The 14699-nt window shown below is 41.2% G+C and overlaps 1 protein-coding gene across 3 annotated transcripts in view; it reads left to right on the top strand.

Annotated features, from left to right (window-relative positions):
- The window catches only part of XYLB (xylulokinase), an 84435-nt gene that overhangs the window by 26522 nt on the left and 43214 nt on the right, over positions 1 to 14699 (top strand). The window lies entirely within an intron of this gene.

Genomic DNA, 14699 nt, shown 5'->3' with positions numbered 1-14699 from the left:
CTGCTTCCTGGAATTTATAATGTTGAATAGTTTTTAGCACATTGGACCAATAAAGTCAGGCAGTGTTTTACCTATAGCTCTGCAATTCTACAAAAAGAATATGGGCAAGTTAGTAAGATGTTTTATTGGTGTTTTGTGTCAGTATATCAGCCAGTGGCATCTTGGAAAATACTGAATTAACTCATCTTTAGGGTTTTTAAGAAATCCTGACTTCCTTCTTTACAAGCCATGCCTGATCTTCTCCTTTACAAGCCATTGCTTGACTCCTACCTCCAGGCTTTTATCCGTAATCATGAAAGATAGAATTTTTTTATTTTTTATTTTTAAGAAAGAACCGCAGGAGCTGAAAGTTGAGAAAACATAGAGGTAGCGGAACAAATCGCAAGGCTTGGCAACACCACCTTATTAATTTACATGTAAAGGTTCTCCTGTTACATATTTTCTTATATACTTGAAACCGTATTTATTTGGGGAGATTATTTATGGAGACAGGCAGAAATTCAAATAGATTGTGTTTAAAATACCTGTTTATCCTTCATTCTTAGATTCTGCTGCACCAAAAGCTTGGCCTGTATAGCCTAGAAAGCTCATGGCTGAAGAGGATACTTTTATACTCTGTAAATGTCAGGGTTTAGACAAGCACCAGAGTGTGAGAAGAACTATTTAAGATATCAGACAACTCTAGACAACTCTGACACAGAAACAAATGGGTAGAAATTATCTGTAAATACATTTAGGCTAAGCAGGAAAGACAAAAACCTACATGGTTTTAGGATGTGTCTTAATAAGTTTTAAAATGTCTTTTTTCTTAAAAGCTGTAGGTGTCTACAGTAAAAAGGAGATGGGTGTGATTGCATTGTGTTCCTGTAGATTCCTTGGAACTTTGTACACTTTTGTTTTGTTGCATCCCAAGGGTTTTTTAGCTATTTGGTAACTAACAGATGAGTTGCTTTAAAAAAGAACTGCTGTATGCATCTCCCACTTTTCCTTAGTGTTATTATTTAAATGTCATATTCTGGTATTTGTGTAGTGATGGCAGGCTTACTTCTGTGTTTGTTGTGTGACAGCTCTGAAAACAGGGTGTGTTTTGAATGTGTGTTTCAGGGTAAGGATGAACATTGTGGGAATTACTCTGGTATTGCTAGACTTTCTCTTGTTTAGTACCTGCTGTTTATCAGGCTTCTTTTTTCTTTTCAGTATGATTTAAAAGCTTATTTATGTTTTGGATGAAATATATAGTCAGGACCCTTGTGTTTATTCAGTTCCTTTTAGGCCTTGTCTGCATGGGGAATTTACCTTGATTTTTTTCAGAAATCAGGCTGGTTTTATTAAATGCAGAAATATATTCACAGCGGTGTAAATCTTAGCATTTGTTGTTGTTGCTATTTACAACAATGAGAGAATATAGTAATAACTGCTTATAAGATCTGGAATGTTATATGATGACACCTAATAAATTGATCTGTAACAGAAATGGAAGTGACATGGTCAGTCACAATAAATGCTTTGCTATGGTGTCCTGAGATTTGCGTGGTGCTGTCTCAGTGGTGCAAATGAGTCAGAAACCTGGCTAAGAATTTCCCTAGCTCTGGCACCAAGGTGCTCAAAAAGAATTTTGGCAGTCATGAACCGGCCTCTCTATTCTTGGGTTAAATGCTGTTTGGGTGCCTGTAGTCTGAAAAGCAGTAGCATATGGGGAGGAGAATTTTGTAAAAATAAATAAAAATGTGTCATATAGAGTTCTTGGTTTTGCACTGTGAACATGACAAACATTAGATAATCCCTTAGAATTTACTTTCAGTTAATGAATATATTATCTTGCTAGGAGCAGTAGTTTGAATCCTTGGTCTAGCTAGCGCTGCAGGAGGAAGTGCAATGGTGGTGAAAGAGTGTTGTGTTTGATGTGAGGTTTTGTTCCCCGTTTGATCTCTCTGGTACATTCTAGATCTTACAAAAATTGCAAATAATAGTTCAACACCCCCCCCCTCCCCCCTTGAAACAGCTCTTCAGGTTGTGTTTATGCTTGCCTGCAGGCATGTGCACAGGTTTCAGTGTACCAGTAGAGGGCAGGGGATTCTGTCTCATGATTTTTTTCTTTGAGGCAGGGATGCGTGTGTGAGCCTTGTTTTCAAAACGGCACAGAGTTACCAGATGATCCTTAGGAGAAAAGTTAAACCTTACATTAATCACGATTTAAGGGTTTTAAAAGTGTGTGTCATTCTGTTCTAATTGCTCTAATCTTTCTCAATCAGATTTCAGGGGAAATCATTCAGTAACACCCTGTATCCTGTTTTGCTTATGCGCTTAAGGGGTGGATAGTGTTGTGATCTAGAAACAAACAAGTCAAGTTTGGTCTGTCCCTGTTTACATCCTCCGATTCAGAGATTCATGTAGATAAGGTGAAGGTTTGCTGTTCTGCCTTTATTTTCCTGAATTTTGATTGTATCATAAACACCTTCTGTTTTGTCACTTCCTCCTTCTGCTTGCAGCCATCCCCTTTGGAAAGCCAGGCTCACAACTGGAGTTCAGAGGCTGGTCACAGACATGCTTGCTGCATGTTTGGGGACTCTCTGAAATCAAAACTATGGTAACTTTGTAGAGAAATGACAGTGTCTGCAGCTCAGTGACACAGGTGATCACAGCAGCTATAAACCTGTCAGTAGTTCAGACTGATCTGCCAGTATATACTTCAATAACCTTGATGATCACTTCAGGGTTGCTTCTGTTCCTGACCAAGCAATCCTGAAGTTCATCTTAAAATTGATGCTGACTGGAGAATGTTGCAATGGTCCTTGCTTGGACCTAATGATGCTGTCCTAGTGAAAACCCACAAACCTGATTATTCTTGGGAGTAAAATCTACCTCTCTACCCACTGATGGGTGAAGTAAATATTGCCATGATGTATGTTGCGTGTGCTGAAGAAAAACAGGTAGGCGTTCTGGTGTTGACCATGCATGTAGCCAACAGGTATTTAAACGATACGCTGGCCTGCAGTGTAGAAACTTTCCTGTCAGTGGTGACTTGAGCATTACGTCTGTACATACTGGTTCAGGTGTGTGCTAGAGTTGTGTTAAATAAGCTTTTGTGGGACTGCAGCAGCAGTTAATAAATCCTGCCTTGTCTGTAGGCAGATTATCTGGGGTAGGTGTGCCAAAGCTGTTAGCTTTGGACAGCTTGTCGGTTGTTCATAGTACTTGTGTTGTGCTTGTCAGTGAATTCATAGTACTCCAGTTGCCCGATGCGCTCTTCGTGTCACATTGATACCTTTAGGAATCTGATTCTGCTTCCTAATTGTCGTCAGCGGGGGCAGATGGATAGAAGGTGCCATGTTTTACAAGCGCAAGCTTTGTCCATAAAATCTGGTGTCTGTGTTTATTATGTAATTTACAGTTTCTTACGTACATAAATCCATCACTTGCAAATAATGTTGGTGCCTTGAATTCTACTGACTGTATTTGGTGTTTAAGTGCTGGCTGGGGTGACACAGACCTGCCCGTGGCTTTGCACTGGTGGAAAAATGAGCCACTTTTTTTTTTTTGTCCCTGAAGTGCTGCATGTTGCTGGTGTTTAAAATGTGTGAAAGTACATCTTTCTGGTTGGATATACAACAGGATGCACTCTTAAACAAAACAGCAGTCCTACAGTGCTAGGGAAAAAAGAGAAATGTCAGTGTGCTGGGCCTGGCTTCTCAGAGGTTAGAGGGGGAACTTGCTGGTCTGCTGGAGGATGAAGTGGCTCTCTGATTTGGCAAGGCTAGATGCCGCTGGTCATTGGGACATTCCAGGGATGGCTCTGTATGAGACAGGTGTTTCTGCTGCTGATTGTCTTTGTCTGACTGGCTTCTGTGATTGTACTCTCCAAACCTCTTAGAAATTACCAGGAACATTGGGGGACTTGTTCTGTCAGTCACCTTTGCCTTCCCTGCTAAGTGTGTTTCTACTCCACTTGGAGCCGTGTTTTGGCTGAAGTGAGGAACACTGTGAGTGAGACCATTTTGTAGTTGCATACAGATTAAATTGATGTTTATGCCCTGAGGGATTTAAATTTCTTAGAGAAATCAATACTAAAATGTTGTGTTGGCTTCGTGCTTGTCTCTTGCTGTTTGCTGCTAAGAGTGCTGATGGTGTTTCAACGGCGTGGGGGTGACGGCTTTGTTAAGGGCCTTTTGCTTCAGCAAGTGAGTAAAAACAGTGTAAAAATAATTAGAGGACAGCACCGTTGATGGGAGGTGGAATTCCTCTGTTTAAAATAATAGTGAATAGTGGTAATGGTCAGATTGAAACATATATGAATAGCGATGGGGCGGAGTGTGCTGCTTGGTATGTGGTACAAACAGGCCACAAATATGCTTTGCCGTTAGATCTTAAGCCTGTATTTTTGAGGGAGGAGTGTTGGCTCAGAAGTACTTTTGAATTCATCAAAGGCAGGATCTTCCTCCCAGATAAGCCTGTTGCAGAGGATGTTTGTATTTTCTGATGAAATATCTGGCTGATAAGAGTGCCAGTGTGAGATGGGCAGTACCTTGCCAAGAACTTGACTGTACCCGCTCATATTTTCTGCAGAGCATCTGACTTTTATTGTGTAGTGGAGCCTTCTAGGCACGATCAAGCAAGGCTTGGTTTTAAGCCAGTGATCTGGAGTGAAAGGCTGAGTAGCTCATTACCAATTCCCTGACCAAGTATTATATTAAAAAGGGCTTTTTATTATTAGTTGGTTCAGGAGAGTACAGTATTGGCTTAACTAATTTTTAAAAGGGTTAGATAAAGTGTCTCTGAAGGAAATGACCTAATGTGCTATAAGGAAGCTGCTTACGTGCTGTAGAATTTTTCATGCAGTGGCTATTGTCTTGCTTTTATTTTGTTTTATTGTTGTTATACATATGCAGGAAACACAATGAAGGCAGAAAATCTGAAGAGTTAATAAAAAGATTGGAAAGGGTGCTATCTGTCTTTCTTTCCTGACACAATGATAAAATGTTGTCATTGTTTGAACAATGGCTTTTAATGTTTGGTCAGCAAAAGACCAAGTATGTAAATAGTTCAATTCCTGTGCCCTGATGTTAGGAGAGATTGTTTACAACTCTTTCAGTGGATGTACTGTTCAAGCAGTATTCAGAAAAAAAGTCAAGCTGTCAGTTGGCTGGTTTTGTTAGAGCTTCATGGATCTCTAGAAGCTGGGGACTTTGAGATCAGTTGGGTTATCTAATAAATCTCCTTTTATCGCTTGTTTTTTGAGACTGATCTACAGTTTTAAATCCAATTAGATTAGCAAGGGAATGACATGATTGTACTCTGTAAGTACTTTCTTGGGGAAAGGGAACTTGATAGTATAGGACTCTTGAGCCTTACAGACAGAAACATTATGGTTCAATAACTGGAAGCTGAAAGTAGGCAAACCTCAGATGACAAGCAAGGTGCAGATTTTTAACAGAAATTGAAATCAAACAGTACAGCAATTGACAGTGGTGTAGTGAATTCTTTAGCACTGGTAGTTTTAAGAGCAAGATTTTTTAAATTTTGTTTTAATTTTTGGTCCCCTAAGAAACAGGTGCTCTGGTTCAAAGAGATCATTTATGTTAGAAGGGTGTATTAGTGGATCACAGTGGTCTGTTCTGTTTCAGACACATGTTAATCTGTAAGAGATGTCATTGCTAGGAAGCTTATCTGGTTCACAGCTATATACACATTGCTTTGTATTAATCGTTTATACCAATAGCAGCCTCTGGTATCACTGTAAATGATGTCCTCTTTTGCTGATCGTTGTGCTTGTAAAATACTACATTTACCTTAGTTGACAGTGAAATGTTACATATTTATTACTTTAAACATTTCTTTCTGTGTCTTTCTGTATTTTCATTTTTGTTGCTCAAATATGTCGGGCTTGTTAGTGAACTCTAATCGGCTCTCCCAGGATTCCCTAGTACCTCCAGCTGTCTTTCCTTTTTTTCTAGTTTAAGGTTATTCAGTTTCTCTTGCACGTCTCACGTTACACATTGGTTCTGAGCACGAAGTGTCTCAATGCTTTCAGCTGCATCAACCCACACTGGGGGTTTTTAGTGTTAACAGGGTTTCTACTAGGGAAGTCATTCTTTCCCTGCCTAGTTTATTTGCCTGCACGTCCAGTGATCTTTAGCTGTGATTGTGTTTGTTGTTCAAGTTTAAGCAAGACAGTTTTGCCTTACTTCAAAAGAGATTATTGCCCAAGTTTTAAAAGCAAATTTAAATATCTAAAACTTTGGTTCCGTCCAGACTCTGATTATTAGAGGACAGCTACTCAGTGCTTACTCAGATTATCTCAAGAAAAAATAACCAACTGCCTCCACATTTCTTGTTTAAGTAAAAACCAAGCAAACACATGTCTGTGGACAAGGGGAATTTTGCATTCTACTTGTATAACTTTAATTCTCTTCAGACATGAAAGAATTTGGGCAGCTTTCTTTTCTTATTTCTGGCCCATCGTTTTCAAGTGCGCACATGAAGGGTATTCTTTTTTCCACATTTAAACTATAACATTATTCACTCTGTCTGTGGTGTGTCTAACTTATGCACTAGCAAAGGTGTGCATGGTGCATGTAAAATGACAGGTCTCGGTCCCCAAGGCTTTCACAGTGTCAGTTTAGTCCAAGTGTAAAGAGTGGCAAAGGATGGGAAGTTCATGAGAAATAAGCTTCAAGTGCAGTATGTACTTCTAAAGTTCTCTCTCTGACGTGAGAACAGAAATTTTTTGGCTTTGCACTTGGAGGCTGGAATTTGGGATAAGTGACAGGAATGACCCAAAGAAGAAAATTGGATGTGTGTAAGAGTGAGATTAGAGCATCCACAGAATTGAGTCCCTTAATGATATGGTAGGTGACATGTAATTCCTGATCCCAGCTTCTGGACGCTGATACTGTTCTTCTCTTTGATGTTCAAGGCTGGACTTGACAGTCTCTTACAGTGGCCTTCAGCTCATCAGTACTATACTTTTCCTAGTTGGAAAATCTAAAGAATGGATGAAAGAACACAAAGAAAAAGTTTGCCTGAATCTGAAATTGTCTTTTTCCGAACGCACTTACAGAGATTGTGCAGCACCAGACAGACTTAAAGTAAAACGAACTCAGGTGTACCTGCTGAGCTTTGCACATCAGTTACTACTCAAGCAGGGAGTGAATTTAAAAATGGCCATTTCTCTACCAGTTCTGTTGGTTTTAAAGTATGGATCTTCCATTTGACAATTTCTGAAAGCTGGAAATTTGAAAATGAAACCAGAAATATGTATATACATAGAAGCAAAGGGTAGGTTTATATTTTTGATAGTGTCTCAAAGTGAAATAGTTCTTTAGAGGATACCTCTACTGCAGATAACTGCACTTGTCAATCTTTTCTGAAATATTACTAAAGTGTGGCTTAACTCTTAAAGTTCCATCTCTGGGTGTGCCTGTTTTGGTTGATTCTTCTGAAATGTATAATTATTAGATGTTTTCAGAAGTTCTGGTGGATGAAAGCTCAGTTTGCCCCTGTTAACAGAAATCGGCTAGCATCTTTCTGAAATACACATCTGTGTGCTTTTTTATTTCCACTTTTGCATAACACTAAGTGAAAGGAATGGCTGCATAGGAGTTTGAATAAGCTGAATGCTGTGTCTGAAAAACTCCACTAGGAAATGTTTGGTGTGCACAAATGCATAATATTGAATTATTTCTTTTTACAAACCAACAATATCACCAAAGGTAACAATACTAAACAATGTATATTCATTACAGAAGGAGTGTCAAATGTCAGTATTACTTTGGACAACAAATGGACTGACTTGGAAATATGTTTGATTTCCTTAGGCTAAAGTTGGTAGCCAAAGTTTCAGCGTACTTGCCTGTCTAGTCAGTGTACTCCATCATTGATAGCAGCTTTCTTGTTTTCAGCTGGTTAAGGTTGCTTTTGTTACATTTCAGATATGGGCTTTGTTGGTAGAGGGCTTTGGATCCTAGAGGTATCCATGTGCTGAAGGAAGGCTTCTGGGGCCTCTATTCCAGCACATCCTTGGCTGCCTTCTCAGTGTTTCCAGGACTGGGCCACTCAGTTCCTTCCCTCTCTATTGCTGCTATCTATTACCAAACAGGTAAATGTCAGTATTATCTGTACATAGCAATTTCCATGTATGCACCTCAAGAAATAAGGCACTCAGCATTGTTATAAATTGACAAAGTATTTGAGTCATCTCAGTGGCCAACTTAAACCATACAAAAAAGCAGAAAATAATGTTATATCTTAACCTGTGTCACAGTAGCCCTGTGAGTGACTTTGGAATGAAGGTCGTCACTGGTCACGGAGCTGGAAGGGTTTTGAAGGATATTTTCAAGAGCATTCACTCTCTTCACTCAGGGTGCTCTTGTTTTTATTTGTGTTTGTTCTGTGTTGGGTTTGCATGGCAAGGTTTTGGTAGCAGGTGGCTACAGGGGTGGCTTCTATCAGAAGCTGCCAGAACCTTCCCCCATGTCTGATGGAGCCCATACCAGCCGGCTCCAAGACGGACCCGCTGCTGGCCAAGGCTGAGCCTGTCAGCAGCAGTGGCAGCGCCTCTGAGATAACTTATTTAATAAAGGGTTAAAAACCCTGCACACCTGCAGTGGGAGAGAGGAGTGGGATGCTGTGAGAGCAGCAGCCCTGCAGCCTCCGGGTCAGTGCAGGAGGAGGCGGGGGGGCTCCAGGTGATGGAGCAGAGGTTCCCCGGCAGCCCCTGGTGAAGCCCATGGTGAGGCAGGCTGTGCCTTCAGCCCATGGAGGTCCATGGTAGAGCAGATCCCACCTGAAGCCCATAGAAGACCCCACACTGGAGCAGGTGGATGCCCCAAGGAGGCTGTGACCCATGGGAAGCCCACGCTCAGCCCACCCGTGTCCCCGTGGGGAGAGGAGCCCAGGCTGGGGACGGGCTGCGGGCAGGGCTGGGGACCTGCGCTGGAGCCAGCTGTGCCTGAGGGACAGCACCCATGGGAGGGACCCACATTGGAGCAGTTTATGAAGAACTGCAGCCTGTGGGAAGGACTCGGGTTGGAGAAGTTCGTGGAGAGCTGTCTCCCGTGGGTAGGGACCCCACGCTGGAGCAGGGGAAGAGTGTGAGGAGGAAGGAGCAGCAGAGACAGCGTGTGATGAGCTGCCCGCAGCCCCGCTCCCCATCCCCCTGAGCTGCTGGCAGGGAGTTTACAGCAAAAATCAGGAGTGAAGTTGAGCCTGGGAAGAAGGAAGGCGTGGGGTGAAAGTGTTTCTAAGATTTGGTTTTATTTCTCATTATCCTACTCTGATTTGATTACTAATAAATTAAACTAATTTCCCCAAGTCGCGTCTGTTTTGCCCATGATGGTAATTGGTGAGCGATCTCCCTGTCTGTATCTCAATCCACGAGCCTTTCATTATATTTTTTTCTCCCTTGTCCAGCTGAGGAGTGGAGTGATAGAGCGGCTGTGGTGGGCTCCTGGCATCCAGCCAGGACGAACCCACCACAGTCGAAAATGAACTTTTTGTTATTTTGAAGTAGCTCTAATTATAATGGTAATACAAATGTACAAGTGGAGAGCTGCTTGAGCAATCTCTTCAAATTAAGTGCACTTCTAGTTAAATGATTTAAGTTTACCTGTGAGTGAATACTTGTGCTGCAAAGAAAGTGATACAAAGCTTCATATTTCATACCTAATTTTGTCTGTAAACATAAAAGCCTGGTATCCACTCAACTGCAGGTGAACATCTGAAGCCACTGTTTTTAAGTATGACACATTAAAATAAAAAATTGCTGGCATATCTATTTGAAAAGCTGGAATTGTGTTTTTAAGTAAATTGCAAGTACTTGGGATCCAGTGGCTTCTTGTTTATTTTTGTATTTTAAATTTCTTTTTTATTTGTTACTTATTAAATTCTTTCAACTGCCATAGCTGCTATGAGGTGTGATAGAGGTCAGTGCAAATTTTAGATGTTATCTAGGCTGTTATTTACAAGGGTAATACAATCACTGCAAGGACATTCCTGCTGATTTCAATGTTGCCATTTGCATGAATAAGGGTTAATCGTGAGAACCAGGAGAGTGCAGGCCTATAACCCTAATTTCCAACCCTTGTTATACGCTTGAAAATGAGCTAGGTGATAGCTCCTCAGAGGCCTGACCATTTAACCGTATTACACTTTAAGCAAGGGACTAAACTGATAGAGCAAGCCTTGCAGTTCAGAGAGGCTTCAGTCTGACTTCTTGCCTCTACCTCCTCCATACATCCTTTCTGTCTGGTCTGATGGCATGTCCAACACCCCAAAATGAGCTGCACATCCCGAGAGACTACAAAAGCAAACGTATGTTGAAGGCTAAGGTAGGATGTGTTGTATTCTACTGATCAAAAGAAGAAAGTTTTATATATATGTTTTTATTTATACGCACACACAGTCCTAATATGTATTAATGCCTATGGCATACAAATTACTTTATCATTTAGAGGATGGGAGGCAAGAGGGGAGATTTATAGAAACCTTTTGGTTATTGTAACTGACATATTTCTGAGAGAAATTATTTTCCCTGAGTAGTCGCTCATGTGCAGGTAACTGCTACATGTGGAGATGCAGAAGGTGTCTTGTAGAACTATTGTGGCTTGAGTAACTCATGTGCCTGATGCTTAGGAGCAATACCACAAATGTATGGGAAAGGAAAAGTGATCTAATGGATGGTGTATACCCAAGAGCTCTGCCTAAAAGGCTCAGAGAACAATTATCTAAGTTGAATGCAGTGTTTTAAAAACAGCTTCAACCGTTTTCCTGCCATTTCTTGCTTTTCCTCTAAATAACTCTAATGTATATTAATTAATTGCTTGAAATAATACCAATAAATCTAACGAGGTTTGTCTAAAGCTTGACTGCACAGAGGAAACTTTGTGTTTGTTTCAGCGGTGAGAGAAAAAATCATTTACTGAATATATTAAGAAAGCTAATATTAATTTAGATGGAACTTAATGAAATCTTTAATGGCTTTTTAAAATTATTTTCCTTAGATTTTAATTTGAATTAAATAATTACTATTGTTAAATTAGTTAAACACTAAATTAAGAAATGCAAATGAAGTGAGCCCAAAATCCAATGTGGTTATTGTTTTTATTGATATATGTAGGCTAGTGGTGTGGAGCAAATTCCAATTATATCTGATCTGTTATTTGCAGAACAAGTTCCTGACTCTTCATTAAGTGTAATACATTAGATTAAATGCTTTGCTCGATAAGAGCTTGGAAAATACCAGTGTTACAATAAACCTCTTGCTGCTTTTGCCTCTTTGTTTGGGCTGTTAGCACTGTGTATAATGCAGGCTTCAAGGCTTTCTGATTTAAAGTTTTAAAACCCTGCCCAGCTGCGATCATCAGAGAAAGATAAATGTAAACTTTAGGTAGCATAGTCACAGGAGGCCCAGGGGTAAGGGAGAGTTGCTAAAGGCAACTCCATTACATACATGAGTTCACCTGAATAAATGTTCAGTGGCTTCTGCTATGCTAACTTTAAATACTAGTAGCTAGCAAGGAAAATGCTAGTTTCAGAAGATATATCTTCCTGTATGATTAAAACATCCAAAATAAATGAAGCGTGTCTTCCAAGTATCAGAACTAGATTATTCCAAGTTGTTCTTTGTCCTTTGGTTTGTATTTTTATAAAATGCTGTATCCTAAACTGTCTGAAATCAGTAGAAATCTAGGTAGGAAAGAGGAAAATGTGCCATTTTGGGCTTGTCTGCTTTGTGCACAGCCAAGGTACTAGTCTGCTTAAAAAATCCTTTTTTAATTTTTAAGCTATTGTTTTCCTCGGAAGCCGTTCAGGAAGGTGAAATTGAGCAAACTAGCTACCAAAGCTGCCCATAGATACCCTGTGACAGTCCCAGCTGGAGAGAAGCCACCATAACCGAGGGTACACCTTGTGGTGTGACTGGTCCAGCGCAGCTCTGGGCAAGCCAGGCACAGGTGGGGGTACCACGTTCCTGAGCTGGGGTGGCTTGTGCCTGTGCCGCTGCATCCATCCTGGTGCTGCCTGGCTCTGGGTGAGATGGTAGGATTTCTCTGATGTCCCCCAGTACTCCTGAGCTGCTAAAGGAGTTGTAATATTATATAGTGTGGAAGAACTTGTCTGTCCTGTTGAGCCCCCATGCAGAAGTGTTCTTAGCTTGCCAGTACAGTAGTATAAAATTCTTTCAGCTCAGCATGCTTCTCACTTCAATTTATTCTGGTGGTGTCAAGGCACGTGTCCAGCACAAGTGGATTAGCTCTGCTCTGGCTGCACTGTGTTTACAGCAGGGTGTAGAGAATAAACACGAGACCTCTCCGCTGTTTTGTGACCTTCTGGAAGGCACTGCTGGACTTCGATGAGGAATCCATGCAAGTGGGATGCTGACAGAGCAGTGGTGATAGTTGATGTTTACAGCAGTTGCTCTGGTTTCACTGTACATATATTATTTTTTTTTCCTGCCAGTGTATGAGGTAAGCTTGGCTAGTAGCTTCATAACCGTCCATGTGAATAAAACTGATTCAGCTTCAGTCAATGGTTAAGCTTTTCCTGGCAGGATAACTGTTCAAGATGATGTGATGGAGGCTTGTGAGGTAGCTGCTGTTCTGTTTTACCCTTATGTGGTGGGCATAGCTAGTGTACCCGAAGTGCCAGCTGCTTTGGGCGATGGGATTCCAGTACTAGGGTTAAGGCGTTTGTGGTGCCTGTGTCTACAGGGGGAGCGTGTGGCAGCGTTAGGACAAGATGTTGAGCACTGAGCATGAGTGTCAGCCTTCTCACCCTGTGCCCAGAGAAACTTCTGCCCATGCTACTCCAAATCCTGGAAACTAGTACTTTCCCCCTACTTCTTTCTCTGTCCTCCTCTCCCTGCTCCTCCTCTTTCAGTTTCTATTGAGTTCTTGATCAGCCTGCCTCCAGTCTCATTCAGAATGGTTCTGTGAAGGCACCGAAAGAGACCATAATGTTTTGTTACTGGAATGGATGGAAAACACCCTCTTTTCTGCGTTGTGACGAGGACCTCATGGTATTTGCCATGTTGCTTTGTTTCATGTATTTGACTACTACAGTTAACAAAATGCTTCCCTTTCTTGATGCTTCCTCCCCTGCCCATTGTTGCACAAATCCTTGGAGTGTGGCTCCAGAATGTTCTCCTGAAACACCTTTGTCTGTCAGCATAGTCTATTCATGCTACTCTACTCCCATGGTCATCAGAATCCCTGTTCTGTGCCTGGACTGAAAATGACACCATTCTAGCTCAAAAACCTCCCCTGTGTTATGCTGGCTTTGTTGCTGAGGGTGTTGCCAGCTATTGAGGGCCTCCTTGCAGTGGTGGCAGGTAAATGAGGCGTTCCTGGGCTGCAAACAGAGATCTTTACCTTGCAGGGGATGTCTTATGGTTTTGAGGCTGATGTTGCTTGGGCTTCTCTTCTGGAAGAATTTTGAAAATGCTTTTCCATAGATGTTTTCTGGTGCTTCTTCCAAACTTACACATCTTTTTGCCACACTATAACTAGACTTCCAGAATGATCCCCTGGCTGTCTGGCACCATGTTGCAATGGCACCATCTTGTACTTGCTTAAACTGAATTGAATGGTGCGGCACTGCAGCAATCAAAGAATGAGGATCTCTGCATCCAGGAAAAGCCAACAGTTGAGTTGTTTTCAGTGCATGCTAGTTAAATGTGAATAAATTATGAAGAAGTCCTGGAAGCACTAGCATGGAGGAAAGAAGGGTTGGTATTGAACTTGAAGGTTTGACCTTGCTGCACAATAGGAGCTTGTATTGCTTCCTCCTGCAAAACAGACTGTTTTCAGGTGGCTAAAGTGGTTTGCAGGCTATGACCCAGCCCAGGCAATCGAGCCCAGTATCAATTAAAGTACAGTTGTTATGAATAGTGAGGATAAATAGTGCTGGATTAGAATATAAATCTTAATCAGGATTAAGCCACAGCAAATATGTACCTATGGAGCAGAACGTACTCTTTGAATAGGAAACAAGCTAGATAAACAGATTCCATAATTTCAGAGACAGCTCTGCTTCAGTCTGTAAATGGTTGTGCCCTTTCACACTCCCAGGAGAATTCTTGTTGCACTGAGGATGAAGCTTTTCTTTGAAATCAGATTTGCTCATTGGCCCACGACTGAGAAAAACTTACTGCAGGATTTGTGCAGGATTCACTCACCCCATCTGAAATTATGTCAGGGCTGAAATGAAATGTGAACCAGCGGAAGAACCATGTAGTGGTATGGGTTCATCTGTTTTCACATGAATACATTAGAGCAAAATCTCATTTTCATGAGTCAGCATTTTCTTGGTCAATAACTTTCAATATTAAACAGTAAGGTGACACCAGGATTACACTGGAGGAAAAGTAAATTACACTGCAATGAAGGATTCTGAGGGTAAATTGATACCTTGGATCGTGATTCATGGTTCAGGTACAAACAGGATGGCAGTAACTGTTTCTGTCCTATCATGTTTAAAGTTGTAACTGAGAGATAAAAAGGACATTTCCAGATCCTTCCAGATACCAGTTTATCCAAATCCCACACTGTATTGAGAAATGATTCCCTTGTTCCCTTCCGTGTTTTCTGAAAATTGTAATGCTCATTCAGTTTGCCAAGGTATAGAGCACAGTAGTGCACTCCCTTGTTGCCTAGAAAAAATAGCTGATGTTTTAGTATCCTCATGTGCTGAAATGTCATATTCTT

Source organism: Falco punctatus, assembly GCF_963210335.1.
Source record: "Falco punctatus genome assembly, chromosome: 4".
Lineage (NCBI taxonomy): Eukaryota > Metazoa > Chordata > Aves > Falconiformes > Falconidae > Falco > Falco punctatus.
The sequence above is the reverse complement of the archived record's forward strand: the minus strand, read 5'-3'. Positions and strand labels throughout refer to the sequence as shown.